Source organism: Parasteatoda tepidariorum, chromosome 9 (assembly GCF_043381705.1).
Source record: "Parasteatoda tepidariorum isolate YZ-2023 chromosome 9, CAS_Ptep_4.0, whole genome shotgun sequence".
Taxonomy (NCBI): Eukaryota; Metazoa; Arthropoda; class Arachnida; order Araneae; family Theridiidae; genus Parasteatoda; species Parasteatoda tepidariorum.
In genome coordinates, this window is record NC_092212.1 from 60,038,384 (window position 1) to 60,062,534 (window position 24,151).

The window sequence follows — 24,151 nt, forward strand, 5'->3', positions numbered from 1 at the left end:
CTTTGAAGTTTTTTGAAGATATAAAACAAGTTATTGACTTACAAAGTTTTCTGCTATTGTATCCGATTTTTCTGAAATTGACAAATGTAGAAATTTTGACCATATATATTTAGCCTATTCTGCAATTTAGCATATTATAAAAATCAGAATTTACATTGTATAATAGTGAGCAATGTTAAAAAAGTTTGTGCGATGGGGACAAATTTCCCCCGAACAGCGTTCGTGTAAATTATGCATACCCGTTGTCTACTGAGTTAGGTTTAAAATTACAAGATTACGGAATTGAAGATTGATATCCGTAAACCCAAAAATGGGTCTGCTGCTTTACACACGCCGGTTGAGAAATGTCTTAAAATGCGAGGAAAGAAACTGTAATTTATTTTGTAAATAATGAAAAAAAAATTATATTCAAATCAAGTTCTTACTTAATAAAACAGAAGAAGAAAACAGTAGCGCGTTTGTTTTTTCTGCCGTTCAATTCTCCGCATTAGCAACTTGAAAGCAGCATGAAGTTTATATTCAAAGAAATAAATCAGTGGGGCATATTCAAATTCACATATATTTTAATGAGCAAAGTAGAAACCAGCAGTGATAAAGTTCACCTAAACAACTAAACTCCACACCAAAGAGGCTTCAATTGAATTGACCTCACACGATTAAACAAACAGCGAAAGGGAGCGATATTAATAAACGCAATCACTCATCCCTGTCCACTGAAGCGTTAAAGCAAACATAAAAGTAACAAAAAAATATGTATGGTTGAGAAAAGATAAGTGTCAGCAATGTCTTTCGTTAATTGCTCAAAAAGTAATCCATCAGATTATGCACTTTGTAATCTAATAAATAGATTATTGTACTATATTATTTTCATTTATAGTCAAATGAATCTGGAATATTAAGTGCTTACAGATTGCACTGCGTATTGATTATGTAGGCATTTAGAGCTAATAAAGACTATTTATGCTATGCCAGGTTGCCAACAAATAATGGATAGGGGTAGATCGGTTTTGTCTCAATAGTGTTTAAAAGTGACAATTTATATACTTTTAACATGAACTACATATATTCAGTGAGCAAAAATAAAATTTTGAAAAAAAAATTGATAAGCGAAACTACACGCATATTACAGGCACACATCATCTTAAAACGACAACTTATATCTTTAATTCCAAAAAGAAAAAAATAATAATTAGGTTTTTTTGTTGGTTGTCTGTTCGGTTTCAGCTTGTCACTTATTTTAATGTTGTTTTTTTCCCCCCCACTCTTCTTGCGGAGGTGACAACTTACCAAACCGTAATTAGATTTACAAATTAGAGCACTTTCAAGGTGTTTTTACAACTCAATTCTAAATAGGAATATACCTAATAATAATAATATATATGAATTTACTATTAAATAAATATAACACTAAAGTATGACTTTTTTTATGAATATTCTCCATGACAACTAAATTTTACAACTGTTGGTAGTTTTTTTTTTTTTAACAGATTCTTACGAAATTTCTCAAAAATCGTAATTTTTATTACTCAACCGTAAGACCGTACTCTTGACAACGAAATCGTAATAATTACGGATAAATTTCATCTCCATTCAAGCAACAATCTGATGATACTTGTGCATTCACACATGCATTTAGGGTGAACTAATATTGATTTGTTAATTATTAATTATATTTATTAGTTATCTTAATTATGTTTTAGTTATTTTCAGTTGATATTTATATATTATCTCTATTTCTTTATTATGCATAAAGACTTAAAGTCCGTTTTTAAGTTAAAATATTTTGTGAAGGGTCCGTTTTTATGAAATGATATTTTTTGAAGGGTTCGTTAACGGACCCAAATTTCTTTTAAACAGACCCCTGCTTAAACTAACTAAACTCTTACTTAACTCTTTAAAATTATTAGAAAGGCGTCATACCAAAAACAAATACATAAAATAAATGACAATAATAAAAACTTCGTCGGCCACCTCTCAGCCGATCTAAGTGCATGCTATTTTGAAATGAATGAAATGTCCTAATTTTAATCAAGCAATGAATACTAAATTTAAAACATGGAGTTTGAGGGCTGATAAGTTATTGCTTCGTATTATTTGCAATCGATCCACAACCATTTACGTAAGCACTAGGTGTTATAATGCAACAGTATATTTTTTTTATTTGATTATTATTATTATTTTAAATTTTACAATTGTGTTGCCTTTTAAATATATTTAAATGTTGAATATGTGCTTAAGATAATTAAATGCGATTATATATTCTGATATCTACTTAGACTAAAAAAAAATGTTGTGGTTTCCTTTAAATAAGATTCAACCAGTTGATGTTTATAATAAAATTAATATAAGTAAGTAAACAAATGAAAAAAGTTGATGAAAAATTATAACACCACAGATGATATGTTATCTCTTTTCAGTTTTGCCTTTCTTTTTGTAAGACTGTTATTTTGATTATATAGTATCGTTTAAGTTTGGCGCAGTGCAGTCGAATCCGGATCTTGAGCCATTAGTTTCTTCACCCACCCCACTAGAAAAGTAGACCAGCTGCTCTAAGTGAAAATGGGAAATAAAATAAGCCTTTTTTTTTCATTTTTTTTTTCAAAAAATTTAAAAACGGCAAATGTAAAGCATTAAAGTAACCGTTCCCAAATGGTGTTCCGCGGAACCTAGAGTTCCAAAATTTAGGACTTTTTTTACCAACTATGATTTTACAAAACATTATCAATTACGTAGCCCTGAAATAAAATTAATATCCAATTAATTTTCCAATATTTATTTAAGCGTAAACTGCATGGAAAATTCGCAAGGGTACTGAGAGTTGGGACTTTTTTTTTTATTTTAACTAACTATGATTTTAAAAAATATTATTATCAAATACGAAGCCCTGAAATAAAATTTATATCCGAATAATTTTCCATTCATCTTTATTCAAACGAAAACAGCATTGAAAAGTTCACAAGGGTTCCGAGAGTTAAGGCATTTTTTTTTCTTCTTCCCTAAATCATGAATGATTTGAAAAATCATTATCAATAGACCATTTTCATTTTTGTTTACACGAAAACGACATTTCACCTCATTCATTTTCAGTTTATGCATACAATAAAATAAAATTAAGAACTAGACCTGATAACACTCCTGTAAATTCAACAGTCTGACATAAAACCCAATTTTAAAACTCGTATTGCTAAAAACACACGATTAAAAAGTTTCATTCTTTATTCATTCATTAATTGTTTTTAAAATAATCGATAGAATTGGATTCATTCTCTACTTTCGAAATAAATAATACGGGAACCACTGTTAAGGAGGTGGAAAAAAATTTTTTTAAAAAATCCAAATAGTTTTCCCCAATTCCTTTTTCAAATAAAATAACTTTCACTTCAATGATTATTTGGTAGAAAGTTGGCATAAATGGAAAGAAGAAAAAAATCTGACACATTTCCATTTTTCGTATACCTTAGAATCTCTTTTGCAGACACTTTATGATTGATTCCAAAAGAATCTATGGAAGAAAAGGAATCTCTCAACCAAGAAGGATTCTTATCGCGCTAAACCATATGGAACATCATTTATTCCAAAATGCCGAAAATATATGCTTTTTGAATGTAAATGAATAATATCTTTAAAGAATTATTCAAGTTTCTGAAAGAAACACAACGTTTAGGTATTATTTTTTATATGCTATATTAAGCACTGCTAAGTTCAAAGCCACTTTGAATACTGCACGCTTTTACCCGTGCTTATTTATAACAATACTACTTAAAATAAATATTATAAAAGATACTTTTATTTAAATTGTGTGACAGAAAAATAACTTCACTTATATTTTAACATTTTTATTAAGTAATAAGTAATTTGACAAGTTAGGTATTCCAAAGAACAACAGGTATTAAGGCAAAAAGTTTTGCATGGTAACAAGGAAATAAATGTGGTCAAAATTGAGAAAAGCAAATTTTCATACATAAAAAAGTCCCATGTAAGAGAGTACAAAATATCCATATCTTGAAAATATTCCCCATGGCATTACAGAGCTGAAATAAGAGACGAGTGGATAGATTTTTGCCTTTTTTTCCCTTTTTTTTTTTTTTTTTTTTTTTTGTAATAATTAAACGATTTTGTGCAGAATTCACATGTTTTGAAAATAAAATTTTCATTTTCATACGAAATATTTTCCAACGTACCACCGACAATTTTTTTTTAAATCAATTTTTCATCAAAATAAAAATCAGGGGTAATTGTTACACAAAGTGAAAAACCCTGAAAATTTTATGTGCAAAAAAATAAATAAATGAATAAATGAAAAATCGATATCAAGATAACAATTTACATACCATACATGTTTCATATTTAACATAATTTTTTTAACTAACATTTATAATTAAATAACCTACTAATGAAGAATATCTCACTTTTATGGTATCTAATTTTAAAATCGCGTGAATAAGAATCGTGATATTGGATTTTAAAATTGCGTGAATATGAATCGAGATATTGGACTTCAAAAACGCGAAAATACAAATAGCGATATTGAATTTTTAGATCGTGTAAATACGAATCGCAACGCATAGTTTTTAAATCACGTATAAATACCAAAATCAATATTTGATATTACAACTGCGTGAATACGAATCCTAATGTTTGATTTTTAAAAACGCGTGAATACAAATCGCGACATTAGAATTTTAAATCACCTGAATATCTATCGCGATGTACGATTTTTAAATTGAGTGAATACGAATCGCAATGCGTAACTTCTTGTCAGGAAAATACAAAATTCGATTTTGATATTAAAATAGCGTGAATATAAATCGCGACATTAGAATTTTAAATCACGTGAATATCTATCGCGATGTACGATTTTTAAATTGAGTGAATACGAATCGCAATGCGTAACTTCTTGTCAGGTAAATACAAAATTCGATTTTGATATTAAAATAGCGTGAATAAGAATCGTGATATTAGCAGATTCCGGCCCTGTTCCAAATATTCAAAATGACGAAAATTCGCTAAAACCAAAAGAATCAAATTGGCGGAGGAATCACGTATATGTAAACGTCTCGTTAACAAGATATAGCAAAAGTTTCAAACTTTCGTCGGATTATAAGTTATTGTTTCGCGGAAGTCCGCAAACCAATAGTCTTAAGATACAATTGCGATACTCGCGATTTTTGCGGAAAAATCACTTCTAGTTTTTAGACCAGGAAGAAGAATAATACGAAAAACCTGAATTCCAGGGTACACCCCTGAAACATTTATATAAAACATACAATCATAAACTGAGAATTTGAATAGAGCATTTAAAGTAGAACAATCAAACCACAGTCAGTAGGTCAGTTCCCAAAGTTTGTAAAAGTTGCGAAAAGTATTTTATTATTCTTGAAAATTTTAAATTGCTTATTACAGTTTAATCTTCTGAAAAATAAATATTTAAAATATTGATAAAAGTATCGTTATAAACCCAATAACAAAAAAATTAAGCACTTTTAATTAATATCCCGCGAATTCGGAGCAGAATTACTAAGTTTCTCAAACAGAGCACGCGCAGGACATACGTTCATAAACGTGTGAAAGTGCTAAATCTCTCAAGCGCTAAACTTTCAACGGTGAAATATTGGTGTGCGATATATGTGAAAAAATAAGTCGGATGAGACTACACTGCATCAATCTCAACTTATTAGGAAAAAAATAATAAAAAACGGCACATAGAAATATATTTTCCGTAAAAGCAAAAAACTAGGAAGTAAACAAAAGGAAAAAATGTCGCTCTATCTAAATTAGGTGTTAATTAATCCTAACTTCTTAGAAACAAATTATTACGTATAGAATAAATTATTACCTATAGTATTATTTAAAAATAATTCAAATTTTCATCTATCTTTAAAAGGCTTACTTTAATATCATAGAATAAAAGCATAAAAGTAATTTCACTCGCTTAATCATTAACGCAAAAAATTTAAAAATATATTTTTCCTAAAATTAAGCTTAAATATAAAACAAAGACAAAGGGGGGGGGGGAAAGAGTTTAAAACTAAACAAAGCATGTATAAAAGAATTAGTGTAGACATGACATTAGGAATAAATAACTTGTATTTGTAAAAACAGATTTTAATTTTATTAGACTTCTTCGAAAGTGAATTTCGCAAGAAAAACAACCAGTTTAGATAGTAATTTTCCCATTATTGGAAAAAAATTCTAGACGAATCTCGGTAATAAGGTCACCGTAGTTAGCTTTGTCTAGATTACGTTAGTTATGTCTAGGAATGTGCCGGAACGATGAAAGTGCAATACAGCGTCAATAATCCAAAAGCATCTAACTTTTATTCATTTATTTATTATTATTATTTTGCTTTCATTTAGTTATACAGCATGTAAACAAAAAATAAAGAAAGAAAGAAAAATAGAGCTAATTTCACAATGGGGAAAAAATGGTTTTTCCAACAAAAATTCAAAGTAGTGCGGTGCGATAAGAACCAGGGATGATATGGTTAATGAAACATCCACATAATTAGACAACCTTAAAAAAGGGCTATGACAGTATTTTTATTTAGGAAATTTTCCTTAATATTTTTGCCAGGTTTTGGATTGACAATTGTAGAAGTGTATGTTTTAGAATATTACAAATGGCGCAAATCTATTTTTTAAAATCTTATCAAAATTGGAACAAAGATGCGTATTAAAGTATGGAAATCAGTATACATGGAATAAACATTACACAATACAATAAATAAATAAATAAAAATTGGATAAAGTGGGGGAAAGAAGCATGTTTCTTGATGGATTTCTTGATTCGACAGTTCGGTTAATCGGTGTCCGGATAAAAGGAGATATATTGTATATTATAGTATTCCGTGTATTCTGCGCTAAGAAGTTAGAACGAAAAAACGTTAGTTCTAAAAAAACTCGTGCAGATCATACGTAAGCAGGGGTCTGTCCAGACATTTTGTGAAAGGTCCATTTTTCGTGAAATTGTGAAAAAATTACTCACATTCTTTCAACCAGGGTCCGCTTTTATGAATTTGTGCAAATAGGGTCCGTTATTGCAAAAAAAAAATTTTTTAAGGAGTTTTTAAATTGTAAAGACATACAAGATTATGCTCAACACTGTAAAATTATAATTAAAAAAATTAAATTTTAAAAAATAAACAACAATTGCTGCTTCTAAATTAGAGATGCAACATACAAATATTTGGTATTTAGCCTATACTGCTGAACGCAGAATATTAATTTCGGACGAATAATGGAAGAATCGTCTGCCGAAGACAAAACTTAATTCGTTTACATCCATCTTTCTTGTTTTCTGCCCTGGAAAGGGTTTATTCGATTAACAAAATAATAATGAAGATAAACAAATTTGTGAAGGGTCCGATTAAAAGAAAAATCATTTTGTGAAGGGTCCGTTTTTAAGTTAAAATATTTTGTGAAGGGTCCGTTTTTAAGTTAGAATATTTTGTGAAGGGTCCGTTAACAGACCCAAATTTCTTCTAAACAGACCCCTGGTACGTGAACCTGAACGTACGGGATGCTAAGTGAAAGTGCTAAATCTCTCTTTTAAAAAAAGCGTATAACTGCAATATGAACCAGCGTTAAACGCTGGTGAGAAAAAGTCTTCGAATCGAACTGATAATAGATGGATCCCCGGTAATGAGTAGAATAGTAGCTATAGTGGCTCAGAAAATAGAGCGCTTGCTCCCCAATGAGGAGAACGAGGTTCGAATCCCAGAGATGGCTGACCGATAAGAATTTTGCTCCCAGCTCGCACCGATCGCAGCATTAACTAAAAACATCATCAGTGGCAAACGGGTTAGAATTAGAGTCACTTAGGCGTCGAGCTAACAGTGGGAGGCTTTCGTGGTTTTTATCTCTATGTCACGCAAATAGTAGTTAGTTCCAACTAAAAATTGCCCCACGAAAACTAGTTTGTACCAATACTTGAGCTATGAATGAATACCTTGTCTTGTGGATTGGGTAAAAAATTACAAGGTTACGAAGTTGAACATTGATAGTCGTAAATGCAAAAAATATGTCGGCTGTTCAACGTCGATTATAAGATAAAATGAGTAAAGTAGATACAATTTACGTATTTAATTACGCATTTTAAAAAAATAATAACAGATACAATTAACACGTTGAATGCCATGGGGGTCACCGGTGACCGGCACCGAGTTTGTTCTTAGTGCCACGGGGTCACTGGCGAAGTCAAGATTATTAGAAACACATAATTCGAGTAAATTTTTTATGTTTTTAATTTTTCTTATATTATTATCGTTACTAAAATGGCTTGAAGAAATTAATGCAATACATAATGAGAAAATCATTTTGGCCATACGGGCATTCAACATGTGTTTATTAAGAGCATTTAAAAACTTCACATTAATTAGTAAAATGCTTGAATTAGAAAGTCTAATTCATTAAATGATGACATTAGATCAGAATCATTTCTCTTTATCTTGATCAGGTTTCACATTTTCAGGAGCGAAAATGTTAGCGATTTTGAAATGATAAGGAAATAACAAAAATGAAAAAAAAAAATCTTTTCTTTAAGCGCCCTTCATAATAAATGCAAACGTCCATTCTATGTCGCGACGCTTCAATGATAACAAAGCTCAAACATAGAGAAAAAAGAAGAACAATATTGTTGCTTTTCACAATTGTTTTTATATTTCATCTACTACACAGCCGCTCTACTCAGACACTGCTATCACGCCAAACAGACTTATTGCACAAGCTTGTTTTTTTTTTCTTCTTTTTTACAGCGAAATGTAGTCAAATACAAGACGGCTACTTTTGTGGTCAATTGTTTTTAAAATTCAAATCAACGGTATATAAGTTTTTAATGATGCTAAGTCACGTTTATTACATTTACAGAAATAATTTATTACAAACAAAATAACATTTTTCCTGAAGATGGGAAATTTTATTCAAATAGAAAATTCCACAATCTTGTATTAGTCAAAGAAACACAACTCATCTTTTCTGACATACTGTGCATACAGGGGAATTTTTTATTTATTTTTTTTTATTTTAGATTTACAGGGGTAATTGTGAGCCCATTTCAAAATTCCTGAAAATTCCCTGAGTAAAACCATTAACGATGCATCTCAAAAAAAATTTTGTTTTTACAAATTTAAATCATTGATATTTTCAATGCATGAAATTCTAAATAAATTACATGCAGCATAATTTAAATGAATAATTATGTTTAAGTTTACTTTTATCATTCTTCACATTTATTATTCTACCAGAAAAAATATTTATAAATGAAAGAGATGCCAAGTACAAATCCTAGATCTAATATTTTTAAATAAAATATTCAAGAATTTTAATGCGTAAATGGGATGGATGATTTCTTGAAACTTTTGGACCCTGGATTTAAGGAAACATCCGGATCACGGTTAGTGAAAAAAACCGGAAATCCAGATTTTTTTTCCGGAGCACAATCATCTATGGATTTACAAAAATTCATTTTTAGTAGCCAGAACCATAAAGACCAGAACCATTTCTTTAGAAGTCAACAGATATGCATTGCATAATAACAAAAAAATTATAACCATCGCAGAAACTTTTTTAATATTACTTACTATTATGCAGTGTAAGTTTTTACAATATACTGAATTTTAGTGTAGCTTCAAAAATATACAATGTATAATAATAATAAAAAATATACAATATATTCATAAATAAATGTTCAACAGTTTTATTTTCTATCCCGTAGTCAATTTCAGAAAAATCAGAAATAGTAGCAGAAAATTTGGTAAGTCAATAAACGCTGCTAAATTTTAAAAAATGTGCCAGTACATATTACAATCAATATAGTTTTATAAAAACTAAAACTCATTAAAAAAAAATTGGTTATTATCCGAACAAATTACGTCAAAATTAGGCAGCGGCAAACGGGTTGAAACTAGTTACAAGAGTCAATAAATTGCTTGTAAGTTTTTTGTTTGAGATTTTGGGTTCGCAGAAAGTTTTTAATTTCATCTAAGTCTGGAATTCAGCAATCCTCATTTTTTTTATTGTTTTAAATTAATATTTATTAATTTTTAAATTAGATGACATTTATAAACCATATAATTTTTTTTATAGTTTTATTTTCTTTTTAAATTGAATTACGATGAAGCATCAATCAGGGAAATGTTCTCAAATAAGCAATATGACAATCTAAGAGAAAATAAAAACAGAAAGATCAAATGTAATAAAAACGTGTGGCTTTTACTTTACTTTTTTATTAACTGATTCGCCTATTTACTGATTTCATTTTCTTTATTCACTCGCTATATCAAGAATTATCCTTCCGTTATATATGTATATAGGTTTTTCGTTTCCATACATTTTATTTTTAAAACTGTCAGTCCATGATTCCACTTTCTTTACACATTCGCTAAATTCCTCTATAATAATGAATTTTTAAAACTAAAAGTTGAGTTTTTATTTAGGCTAAGTATACTATCTCTGAGGACTAAATGAGAATTAAGGCTCTAGAACTTCGCGACCAACGACTTGATTGTGGTTCGCGACCAACGACTTGATGAACACGAAAAATATAAATTTTTTAAATTAGCAAGATTTTTTTTTTTGTAAAATAGTATCGTATAAACATTTTAATAAAACAACGAATGGTCGTCAGAGTAATGTAAAATATTAAATGATGCGATTACATAAAATTGGTTCGCTTAAAAATTCTCTGTCACAAAAGCTAAAACAGGTATGCAGGGAAAATAAAAATAAAAACTATTCAAAAATATTCCATTAGCCTTGAATGATAAACGTTCATGAAGCAAGAATAAAAATGGCGATGTTCATTAAAGCGTACGAAAATAATTTGAAAAGTCATGACTGCCATATAAAATGATGATTTTTAAAATAAATAATTTTCTTAAAAGCGAGATAAAATTCATAAACTTAAATAATTATTCTTCACGAATAATTACAGATAAATCTAAACTGTGGGTAAAAATGCTAAAATGGCTGTAATGCAACGTATTTTGATTTTATCATTACAGATCAACAAAAACAAATGAAAATTCCGTGACAGAATTATTAGTAGTTATTTTACGATTATATTTTGCTGCTCAGATTTACTAAAAATGCATTAAAAAAATTTAAAATTTAGTTCAACGATAACTGAGGGGGGAAAAAAAACTTCCTCTAAACAAGCTTTATTTTTACAGCCCATTACTGCATTTTGTGAATAAATCTGTCGAACAAATCTATTTAAATGAGGGGAAAAAACTTATTTAACTATATCTAATAATAAAATAGTTAGGAAACCTCATCTTTTACAGAAATGAGGCTTAAAAATAAAATAAATATTTTATTCAACTCATCTAATAGCTTCAACGCATTTGGAATGGTAAATAAACTTCGATTGCATAAAAATTCAGTTTTTAAGCTTGAATCACCAAACAAAATAAATCATTAGAATTATCGAAAAACTGAATTAAATTCGTGTTTTAGTTTAAAAATACACTTTATTGATTAATAGTATTGATTATTCTGTACAATCAAATTTGTTGTTTTAAAATCAGACTAAAAAGACGAAAACAACTGAGAAAAAAAGTATATAAAATTATATTTCTATTTTGATTGTATACATAACGTAATCCAATTTGGCTTTTTTTTTTTTTTGTTACTTTCTTCCCTTACAGCACCAAAGACTGCAAAGGCGATTTACATTAACACGGTTTTAATTTTGGACTTCAGAGTATTTAATTCAACATTAGAAAGCAAGAACTTTCCCATCTGTCAGCAATAGGGACGTTTATTGTATATTTCCTCTGCGGGAGGAGGAGATAAGTAAGAGATGATTTGGTAGAAGATTTCACCGTGGAAATGTTAAAGCTCGCTTGAATAGAAATTTTTCTATTTTAAAATTCAGACACAAAAAATATTTTTTTGAAGTAAAAATTCTAATGCGACTTCCAAAATGGTTGCGTTAAACGGGTAACGCTACCATGGTAACGAGCGGCCTGTGATCCTTGCAGGAGATTTTAATGTGAATTTCTCGTTACCTGAAGCTGAAACATTATTAACCTTCCTTAAAGACAAATTTGGATTGGAAATGATAAATGGTAGGAATGATTCAACAACCAAAGGGGGAACTACCATTGATGCAGTTTTTGCAAGAAATATTGAAAAAATAGAACTCAAGCATTTCGTATCTTACTTTAGTTATCATAATCCCATTGTAAATGTTATAGATCTGGATATTTCTCCACTCGAAAATGATAATTAATTGTGAATTGTAAGCAATGTTAATAAAGTTTGTCTTGAAGAAACAATATGATTTCACTAAAAATCAATTTTTACCCCTTCCCATTTTCATTTCCACATTACGAAGTTTCACTTCTTCGGCGCGGAGGGACTCCGAGCACTATTTTTTTTTTTAAGTGTAAATTTAATTAAAAATATTAAGTGAAAAATTACGATCTTAGAAGGGCCTATGTCCCTTCTTTTATAAAATATGAGGGGGCTAAAGTCCCTATTGCCCCTTCCGGTTCCGCGGCCCCAGTAAAATAAAGTTCCAGCCCAAAATAGAGTCTTGATTTTGATACTTCTTACAACAAATCACAGATTTATCGGTATATATTTAAATACAACATTCTGATACAGACAGATTGTTGCCTATTATACAGTTTTAGGGCATTTCTTGACTTATTTTCTTCAAAATAAAAATCTCTTTCATTCCAGGCCGAATATGTTCCCAATAATTTCGTCAACTAAAAGCCAGATTAAGACTATGTTATCTTTCCCAGATTTTTCACACCATGAAAAAGCCTTTCAATTACAACCCAAACATGACTTAACATTTGTCGTTACAAGAAAATCAAATTAAAACAGGTTTAATAAATGAATGAAAAGGGAGGGGAACAGCCTAGATCGACACTCGTAAAAATCAGTTGATTTGAAACAATGAAAAAAAGTCACGCCTCAACGAAAATCCCAACTGCCACCTGAAAAAAATTGCAATTTGCTCTCCAAGGCCGGTTTGAAATGAACACGAAAGCGCCTATTTCTTCTCTCATCAGATCATTATCACGAAAAAAGTATTAGCCTTCAAGTATTAAGACGGTTTTTTTTTTAAAAAAAAAAAGCTGGATAAGAAGTGATAAGACAACAACATGTCAAAGATATTGCTCATGCTGTTGAACTTGTTCTGTGAAAAAAGAAAAATTAAAACGGTCTCTCCAGACTGATACCGTTTTATCTCTTATCTTGGAGACAGATGATTGTCTTCGGTGAATTATGAAAGTAGAACTATTTCAGCAATAGCTCTAATCTCTTTAAAGTTTTTGAATATTGTATGATGCGTATAATTTAGATTTCTAAGCGAAGTTATATTAAAATCGAAAAATAGATAGGCACAATCAGGGCCAGATCTAGAAATGCGAAGGCCCTAGGCACAAAACTGTCAGGGAACTCCTGGTCGTTACTTTACACTAAATTAATTACGAAGTGTTTTTAAATTATTTATAACACAAATAAATTATGATACTTTAGTAAANAAATTGCAATTTGCTCTCCAAGGCCGGTTTGAAATGAACACGAAAGCGCCTATTTCTTCTCTCATCAGATCATTATCACGAAAAAAGTATTAGCCTTCAAGTATTAAGACGGTTTTTTTTTTTTTTTAAGCTGGATAAGAAGTGATAAGACAACAACATGTCAAAGATATTGCTCATGCTGTTGAACTTGTTCTGTGAAAAAAGAAAAATTAAAACGGTCTCTCCAGACTGATACCGTTTATCTGTTATCTTGGAGACAGATGATTGTCTTCTGTGAATTATGAAAGTAGAACTATTTCAGCAATAGCTCTAATCTCTTTAAACATTTTGAATATTGTAAGATGCATATAATTTAAATTTCTCAGTGAAGTTATATTAAAATCGGAAAATAGTTAGGAATAATCAGGACCTGATCTAGAAATGCGGAGGCCCTAGGCACAAAACTGTCAGGGAACCCCTGGTCGTTACTTTACACTAAATTAATTATGAAGTGTTTTTAAATTATTTATAACACAAATAAATTATGATAAATTTGAGCTTATATTTATTTCAATTTTTGCTATCTCATAACTTTAATACAGTGTTTCCCAAAGTGTGGTACGCGTACCCCCAGGGGTACGGGAACAGTTCAGCTGGGGTACGCGTTCTTAAGCAAAATATCTTGCAACAAACGAAAATTTCAAAAAATTTTATTTAAAAACAAAGCTAGCCATGAAAATTTACGATTACGTATTTTTCTATTGGCTATTTTTTGCAGAGTTAACAGTATATTAGTGGTGTCTACAACCAGTTGTAATTTTCAACTTTTGTGCAATTTTTTATAGCAAAAAATACATTCATTTTTTTTTAATAGAGGTACACAGAGTAACGAAAAATTTAGAAAGGGTACATAAAAGTCATAAGTTTGGGAAACACTGCTCTAATAGATAATTCTTAAGAAAATGCACATTTGTAACATTTAAAGGGCCCCCAGAAATGTGAGGGTCCTAGGCATTGGCGTATCAGGCCTTATGATAACTCAGTAGCTGGGAACAATCGTAAAACAGGCTGGAAAAATATTTCCAAATTTAAAAATAATGAGGTGAGGTTGGGCAATACATCAATGTATCGTAAACTATCGATACTTTTTAAAATATCGCGGTAATAATTTTTCACAATATCACGATAAGACAACAAATATGGAGCATGAAACAATTACAAGCGATCCTAATATCGCGATGAAAATCGGCAACGGTAATATCACGACGGTTATTATCGTCTACAGTATTTATCTAACGCTATATTTTGGAAACCATCGGAGACAATGACCATCAAATGATACAATATCATAATTATTAACAACGATACTATCGAAAATAGCAATCCTTAAACTTCAATATATTGTTATATTTAAAAATATAAAAAAACTCAATGATTTTAATCAGAATAATAAAAAATAAAATGTCTTTTTTTTTTTTAATTGTTAAAATGTAAATACAGTCGGAAGTAAATCAGCAAGAAGGAAGGTAAAAAATATATATCGCGAGAAACCGCAAAATAGCGAAATTGTCTAACAACATTTTGCGGTACAACACAAATCCTACCTATATTGCCCAGCACCAGTTAGTGCTTAGTTTGTACGAAATGCTTCATAATATTTATATTCATTACAAACATATTCTAAATATTTCCATAAAACATTTAAACACTTTATATTTGTAATAAGGATTTTTTTGTTTTATGTCCGTTAAAGCTTTTGTTGTGCTATTTTAAATTCTAATAATTTAGGTCAGGGATTCACAACATGTGGTGCGTGAGACAATTTCATGTGGTCAGCGAAATACTGGTTTTTCGCATAAAGATTAATAATGCGGAATAAACCAAAATAAACGCATATGGGTTTTCTTCGTTTTAGTATATGTGGTTCGCGGCGATTTTGACGCAGAAAGGAGTCACATGACAGTTGAGACGATTTAAAGAGTAGGGGAATAAAAATATTTAAAACTTCAGGAGCGTTAAGATTAGCGGAACAGTAAAATATTGGATTATTCGACATGACTTATTATTTTGACAAGAATTTTAGCTGAGTTTAAATTTTTTATTATGCCTAAACTTAATATAATTTTTTACATTTAAACAAAATTATGAAAATTTTAATTTTTGAATGATTAAAATTTTAAAATGTTTCACATGATTTAAAGGATCAAAAAAAAAAAATGTCTGCATTTATTATTGAAGTTAAAAATCGAAACTTTTGCTATTGAACTTCAAAATTTTAAAACTGTCAACAACAAAAAAAAAAAAATTCCCAATTAAATAATAATACATTTGAAATTATATGAATCGTTTATTAAATAATAATTTAAAAATAATAATACCTTTTTTAAAACTTATTTTAACAAAAATTTTACATAATAATATTTTACATACATTAAAAAGAAACTACAATCAATTAAAAAAATTATCTTTTAAAGTTTGTTCATTGTTATTATGGTACATAATTATAAAGTATGTTCTCATTTTAGAATTCATCTTAGGGAGTTCAGTTATAAAAAAGCACCTTTAAATTTTACTATCCTTCTAGGTATTGGAAATTTTTCAAAACATCTACAAGAATTGATTTAAAGCATATCAAAAAGTCGAAAAATAAAATAAAAATGAAGGGGGAATGCAGCATCACATTCAAAAAAATCCCCCTTCTTTTAATTTTGCAATTTTTACTCTATCTTCAATAAGGTTATACCGACTATGAGAACGTTACATAACCTTATAAGGCTAAAACAAGATTATATCACAGCCTTATAAGGAAACTGAGGCAATGATAAGGTTTTAACACTTCTTTAAGTGTTCTCGATTTTTTCTTTTAATGTACATTACAATTAAAACAATCCGACAATTTCGATTGAAAAAGATCTAAAAATTTTATTATCGAACAAATAGGTAGGTATTTTATTTACATCGCACTAGAGCAGCACAATGGGCTATAGGCGACGGTCTGAGAAACATCCCTGAGAATGATCCGAAGACTTGCCATCACGATATTGATTTTCTGCAGAGGGAATCCGCTTTGGTAGCCCAATAAAACCGTAAAGTGTTTGATTCAACCTGCGCGTGAATCACGTAGGCTGCCCAAAGTGGTCACCCATCCGCCTACTGACAGCAGCCAGTGAAGCTTGACTTAGGTGAAACGTGTCTTTACGATCAGTCCACTTCAAGACATTATCGAATTAATAATTAAGCATTAAAAAACCTTGCTTTATTTATCAAATTGTTTTGTATCAATCTTTCATAACCCCTCTTATGTCTGAGATAATAGATGTTAAGAACAAAACTAACCCAAATCAAGTTACCGAAATTTAGAAATTTTTTTTTAATTCCAAACATTAAAAAGAGTAACAAAAAAAAAAAAAAAAAAAAAAAAAAAAAAAAAAAAAAAAAAAAAAAAAAAAAAAAAAACAATGGAAAGAAATAATGTCGGCAAAAATTCGCCTACTACATTTTAGCTCCAAAAATTATATAACAAGAATAATAATTAATAATTCTATTTAATAATTTCTTTATGGTTCAGTTGTGTTTTTATTCATTTATATTTACTTGTAAGATAGTTTTAAAAGTATAAATTTGGTGTTTAGAACGAATAAGACGAAATAATCGGGATTCATATGATGTTCCATGCAAAAGAAGAAAGCTAATTTAGATTGTAAAGAAAACAACATGGTCAACCACAATATTTTGAGCTTTTTGACTTAAAAATCGTAGCATCAATTTTTTTTCAATGAAAATAACAAGAAAAACGAACGGAAGGTAGAAAATTTCCTTCACACTTCGCCCTCCATTCACCTGATTTCATCAAGGGAACAAAAATTAGCATACAGTGCGCGCACTACTAATATTTTACCTTTATGGTATTATCTTTAGATAGTGTTTTTATGACTATTGTTTTTAAGTCACTATCTTTCGTTTAAAACAGATAGGCAAAACAAAATCATGAAAAATATATTCTCCTATTTTAGCCCAGATTAAAAATGTAGAGGGAAAAAAAATAGCGGAAAGGCATAAATTTTTGTCTCATTAACTCTAATCTATATATATATTTCTCTTACACGGCGACAAAAAAAAAGACTCATTACAACTCCCCGAATGGCAACGCTAGAAAATCGACCAATGATTGCCGCTAAAAATGTCACATGCCAAATCTAGCTGAGGTGGCTCAACATATAGCGCTTTTAAAAACGGAAATTGAAATAACCTTAAGCTAGGCAGAAGGGAGTAGTCTTTGTCGATAGATCTCCATTTTAATATTTTGTCGAAAGCGCTTTTTTTCACGAATTTATATATGACGAATTTATTTGACGATTTTTGATTTATATCACGAATTTATTTGTTTTATTATTTTTATTAGTTATTCATCGAAAAATGAGTCTCAGTCGTGCTGTTACGCTTTAGGATTTTATACTATGGCGCATTTCTAATAGGTTTAACGAATTACATGTCATTTATTTGAATTCAAATTTATTTTAATGACTTAGTATTTACTAAAAAGATGTATTTTTTTTTAAAAAAATAAGTTGTTATAAGGATTTGAATGATTGTTTTGAATTCTTAGAATTTTGTGTATTTGCAATGTACCTAAGTTGGTAACGAGCGAAGAGAACTTGGTTTGCGAAGCAAACTATACAAGATTGCGTAGCAATTTTCGGGGGTTGGCGAGCGTTAGCGAACAGGGGGCACAGCCCCACTAGTTAATTTATAATGCATTGTAAAAACTATTATTTTTGAACCATACAATAATTCTAAGAAATGAGTATTTTTAATTAATAAAAAAGGAAACAAACTGCAATTTCAAATTCAATGGAACAATAAACATGTGAGTTGTTAAATTGATAGCACGTGTTATAACATAGTCATGGCTTTGTGTGCCAATAATCGAATTTTAAAGTAAAAATTAAGAATCCAATATAAGTAGCCTTGGTAAGAGCTTAAATTTCGTTGCATTGGCACCTCCACTCCTTTCGATGTACTGATTACAGTCGATACCTGATATAACAACTCCTTTCATACAAGGAAAAATGAATGTTATAACGCGAGGTCCTTATATCGTGAATGCAAAATAATAATAATATGAATAATTTATTCCTTGTGAAAGAATCTAGGGGATTGTGTCACTCTTCTTTCATTCAAGATGTTTCACATTTAATGTGCAGTAACATCAAAAGAAATAATGGTTTCTAAAATTTCTCTCAACTTTTGCTGACTCAAAAGACTTGATTTCGAACACTACATTCGAATGAACGGTCCAGTGCGTGCAGTTAAAATAACTTACGTTAATGGAATAGCAAAGTATTGGTTATTATAAGAAAAGGTTGCTGTATGGAAGATTGTAATGAAGAGCGTCGTTTGCATTAAAATACTAATTAAAATCAAACAAATTTAACGATAGCAGTTTACGAATGTTCTTAAAATCCATAATTTAATTTCTCTCTGAAATTAAGCAACCCCAAATCGGGTCTTCTAACTTATAAACGCTTCCAGCAAACTGAAGTTAAACAACTTGCGTGAATTCGAAGTACAGCACGATAAAAGGGTGAATTACTATTAGCCGTTACCCTTGGCTTGATTTGGCTTCCTTTTCTATTGTTATACATTTAATAACCACGTGCTTTGTGCACTCAAGCAGGGAGGCTGTATGGGCCAGCAATGTAAGTAAGTGTGGACATGTCTTACTGTTAGTGGGACTCGTCTTTGGTTATAAGATTCGCCAAGCCCAAAATATGCCTTGCACACACTGCCGGTGTCCCGTGCAAACAATGAAGGTTGTCAACCCGTAACAGCTTTTTCTTTAGGACAATAATACTTTTTGGTTAAAAAATTGTTAAAAAGAAAGTATCCTAGGAAGATGTCTATCATCATATCAAAATGAAAGTGAAAGGCGTTGCCCACCTGTAACAGTGATTGAAAAGGCAACAAATAGAAATGTTACATTTTGTATAGTTGACTCAGTAACAGAACCTTATTGGAAAGTTCTAAATAAGAAAGGGGGGGAGGTATAAGTTTTTATATACCAATGCGTTAAAAACAACGTAATGTTCATTAAAACTTTATATTATAAAAAAAATAGCTATTCAAAATTGCATATAGCTGATATCAGCACAAATATTTTAAATAAAGTATTCACTAACTTTTATCATGCTTCCATTAAAATATACCACAATAGAACTTATGAAAAAAATAATTTTATAACTTAATTTAATCTAATTGGTTTTTATGAGTGTACTTAAAACTTAGAAGTTTTTCACAGTTCTGAATCAGCACTAAATCTATACGTCAATACCTAATTTCATTTTTAATAAATACTGGTGAATAATGTTATTTAAAATTATTGACTTTATTTCACATGCATATAACTATAGCAGTAATAAATTAATTTTAAAGAACTGACCAGTGGAAGCAGATATTTCCTAAATTTTAAAAATAGTGAAAATTAAAAAAATTGAACTAACATTTCTTGCCAACTCAGGTCTTATATTGTAAAATTCACAACCAATAAATAGAAAGAAAAAAAATATTTTTAAAAAAAAGCAACTGTTAAAATGTATTATATAACATGGATACATTTACTCAAAAAGGTAGGTTTATTCAGAGAAACTCAGTCATTGTGTTTCATTTTGTAACCTAAAGTATCGTCTGCACTGATTAATTAGCATATTTGAAGTTACCCCCTCGAATCATTGAGATTGAGTCCTAGAATGTACGGTACGCAAATTAAACAACGTACCAGCCTCAATAACTTTTGATCTAATGTTCGAATCTTCACGTTCTAAGATCCAATCTTAATGATTCAAGGGGGTAACTTCAAATATGCTAATTAACTAGTGCAGACGATAGCTTAGTTTACGTGCTACTTTCTCAGAATAAATCTACCTTTTCTTCAACAGATTCGGATTTCTGACCCCTAAGATATAGTGGGTGAATCTAAACTTTAGACCGCTCTTCTGACCAAAGTATTGGGATCATATTTCCGAGAGTGCGGCGACCCTGATATTTTTGCGATTACTTAAAATATTTTCTGTACAAATTAATTAGCATATTTGAAGTATATTAGCATCTAATTATTAGCATATTAGCATCTAATCATTAAGATGGAGCCCTAGAATGTGATGATAGGATTATTAAATTAAGTCATTCAGGATGGTCTGTTTATTTTTTTGTTCTTCACAATTGTCTTTATTGGTGAAAATCTTATTGTCCAGATAACAGCATAATTTAAATTGAATGTTAAATCAAATAATGAGCTTAGGTCAGATCAGAATAACTAGAAAATTGACAATACAAAAATACAGGTAAATATGGTGTACGGTGGGTGTGCCATCTAAACTCCAATACTTTTTGGAAAATACATTTGCGCACAGTTTTGCTTTTTCTGCTCAAAATATTACTCCTGAATGATAAAAAGATTTATAGCATTTCAGGATCATGAAGAAAATAATATAGATGTGACTATCTCTTGTAACTTAACAAAAATTAAAAGATCAACATAGCATTCAAAAAAATGAACAGCAAATTTTTCGACCAAGAAATAAAAATTTACTTCCAAATAAAAAGTCAGTTGAGAGGAGAGCCCTTCTGTTTTTAGTTGAGTTTCATAATAATACATATTACTAGGTACCTTCCATTTCCACAATCAAGAATAACCGGTACCTTTCTATTTAAGTACTGTAGCAAAAATATTAAACTAATGTATAGAGAATCAACCATGTTTGGCATGACAACTCAAGGCAACACCTCAAAGAAGGGAGAAGACCTCCGGGTGAGTTACCATAAAAAAGAAATTCAAACCTTTAGCAGTTCGAATGTTGCGGCATTTTTCATTTTTCTCCAACACAGCAGTTTACTAGCTCTAACACTGTGACATCTCTCTTATTTTCCCACTACTGTGCAGTTTATATTCGTTACATCCAACTACTTAATAGATCCGTGCTGCAGAAGCCTTCTTTTTTCTAGGAATTGCTAGCCAGGGTGGGACAGGCCTTTAAAGATTCTTCTAGAACAACTTATTTTTAAACCTGGACTGCCACTACTCTGTTAAAACTGTTGTTTTGGCCTTCCCATTTCCGACTAGTCTTGAAACAAAAATCCTCTTATCTGGATTTTTTATATTCCTTCTAGCAATATGAGCCTCTTTCCCAAGAACCTGTATCTGAGCCGCAATGACTATGGGGATAGAGTGTTCGCCTTCCAATGAGGTGAACCGGGGTTCGATCCCAGCGATAGCTGGTCGACACGAATTTCGCATCCGGCTTGCATCGACCACAGTGCTGTTGTAAAATATTCTCATGGGTTAAAGTGCCCTTGCCGTCAGGCTAACTGGGGGAGGTTCTCGCGGTCTTCTTCTCCATGTAACGCAAATGTGGGTTAGTCCCATCAGAAAGTTCTCCACGAAGGCAAATTTTGCCCAATACTTGATCCAGGAGTTTCCTTGTCTTCTGGATTGGATTCAAAATTACAAGGCTACAGAGTTGAACATTAGTAGTCGTAAACCCAAAATTTGGGTCGGCTGTTCAACGACGGTTATAAAATAAAATAAAAAGAACCTGTATCTATCAGTAGAATTTTGAACAGGGTAGCATCTTATAAATTGAATGCAATACTACACAATGATTTTTGAAACCTGTAGAATTCTGGACCACACAAGGTCTAGTGAATATAGCTGAGTGCAGCCGCACATCAATACAGCTCTAATGTTTTTACAGGGTGAAATTTATAAGTGCACTGGCATTGCCCTCGAAAAACACAAGTACTTTGTAAGTAAAAATCTCATAATGCTTCTAGATCATGAATTTGCTTAATTACTTGGTAATTCATGATAAAACAATAAATGACATCTGTTTCAAAAAGCTATCTATTTAATGATTTCAGTGAAAAAAAATTATTATATTTTATCTTTTAATGTTATTTTCACTAATAAATATTTTACAATTTAAATTTTGTTCTACCAACAGTTCTCCATTCTACCATTTCTACCAACAGTTGATTAAAGTACGTGTGCAACAATACTCAATGTGACTATAGTCTGGCAGCTTAACGTCACCAAGTCGAATTTCCTACTAGTCATTGAATTTATTTAAAGATGGTAAAGATGTTCATTTATGAGCCTAGACATGATGTTGTTGTTGTTAATTTACGTCGCACTAGAGCTGCACAATGGGCTATTGGCGACGGTCTGGGAACCATCCCGGTGGATGATCCGAAGACATGCCATCACAATTTTGATCCTCTGCGGAGGGGATGGCACCCCCGCTTCGGTAGCCCGACGACCTGCGCGCGAAGTCGAGCACTTTACGGTAGCACAGTTTAACGAGGACCAATACCGCACACCCTCGGTCCCTACGCAGACTGATCCAAGTGGTCACCCACCCGCACACTGACCGCAGCCAGTGATGCTTGACTTCGGTGATCTGCTGGGAACCGTGTCTTAACGATCAGTCCACTGCGGGACCTAGACATGATGTACTTAAATACCTACATAATATATGTACAAACCTAATATCCCACTTACATAAAAATGATACACTTAAGAAAATATTTGTTTGCAAGCATGCTTTCCAACCAGGCCTAAATGGTTTAGTTTTATATTTAAGAATAATTTACAAGATATGAATGATATGAAGGCCTGAAAAACTTTAAAATAAATAATTTATAAAAATGTTTTAAAAAAGAAGTAAAAGTTTCTATTTGAGAATAGAGGGCTGAAGGCCACACAAAATTACATCTGTCGGCTGTATTAACCCTAATTACTGATTTCATCAGTAATTAAGGTGATTAATTGTTGATTCCAGGATAATTAATACTACAGAATAACTAATTACTGATTCCATCAGTAATTAATTAAATCAATAACCCTAATTACTGACCAAATCTAATTGGAATCTAATCCTCCTTCAGCACAATGAGCTCAGTGACGCATAAATAAAATTTAAAAACTTTGCTAATCAGGACCTGACTTATAAATATGATGGATGTAAGCACAAAATTGTGGGGGGCCACTTGTCACATCTTTACATTTACATTTTGTTCATAAACAAAATGATTTTAAATTATTAATGATATATTAGTAATCTTGAGCTTACAATTATTTAAATTTTTTCAACTCCTAATTTTAATAGAGAATTCTACAGGAAATGCAAAAAAAATTTCTTAATATTTTGGAGGACCTAGACCTGCGACACTCACCGCTTATAAATCAAGCATTGCTGCCTATCTTATGTGACATAATTTGATTCAGTAAACAATGGAACTTAGTAACTAAATCCAAATTTTAAAGTTTAATAATTTTAAACATTAATTTTATATACCCACACTTTTATATTCACCCTACTCAATAGAGTTTGACAATGAATACCATTATCACCATTCTGGCTTAGTGACACCTTATGGTAAAAGTAGCAACTATAGCTATTGCATCATTGTGTAGTCTATTTCAAAAAGTATTTGCTGTGCCTTTTATTATTCAGCTTATTATTATAACAAGTAGCTCTAGTTTAATTTTTTCAATTAACAGAACTAAGCTTGAAGGATAACAAAATTAGAATAAGCTTATTGCCTAAAATCAATTCAAATTTCCCCAGTTACAGCAAATTTAATTCATCCTCAAAAGTTGACAATAATTATGA

At 30.6% G+C, this 24,151-nt stretch overlaps 1 protein-coding gene across 1 annotated transcript in view; it reads right to left on the reverse strand.

The window, feature by feature from the left end:
- The window catches only part of LOC107438073 (SMAD specific E3 ubiquitin protein ligase), a 72,709-nt gene that overhangs the window by 44,010 nt on the left and 4,548 nt on the right, over positions 1–24,151 (reverse strand). The gene's annotated exons all lie outside the window — the stretch shown is intronic.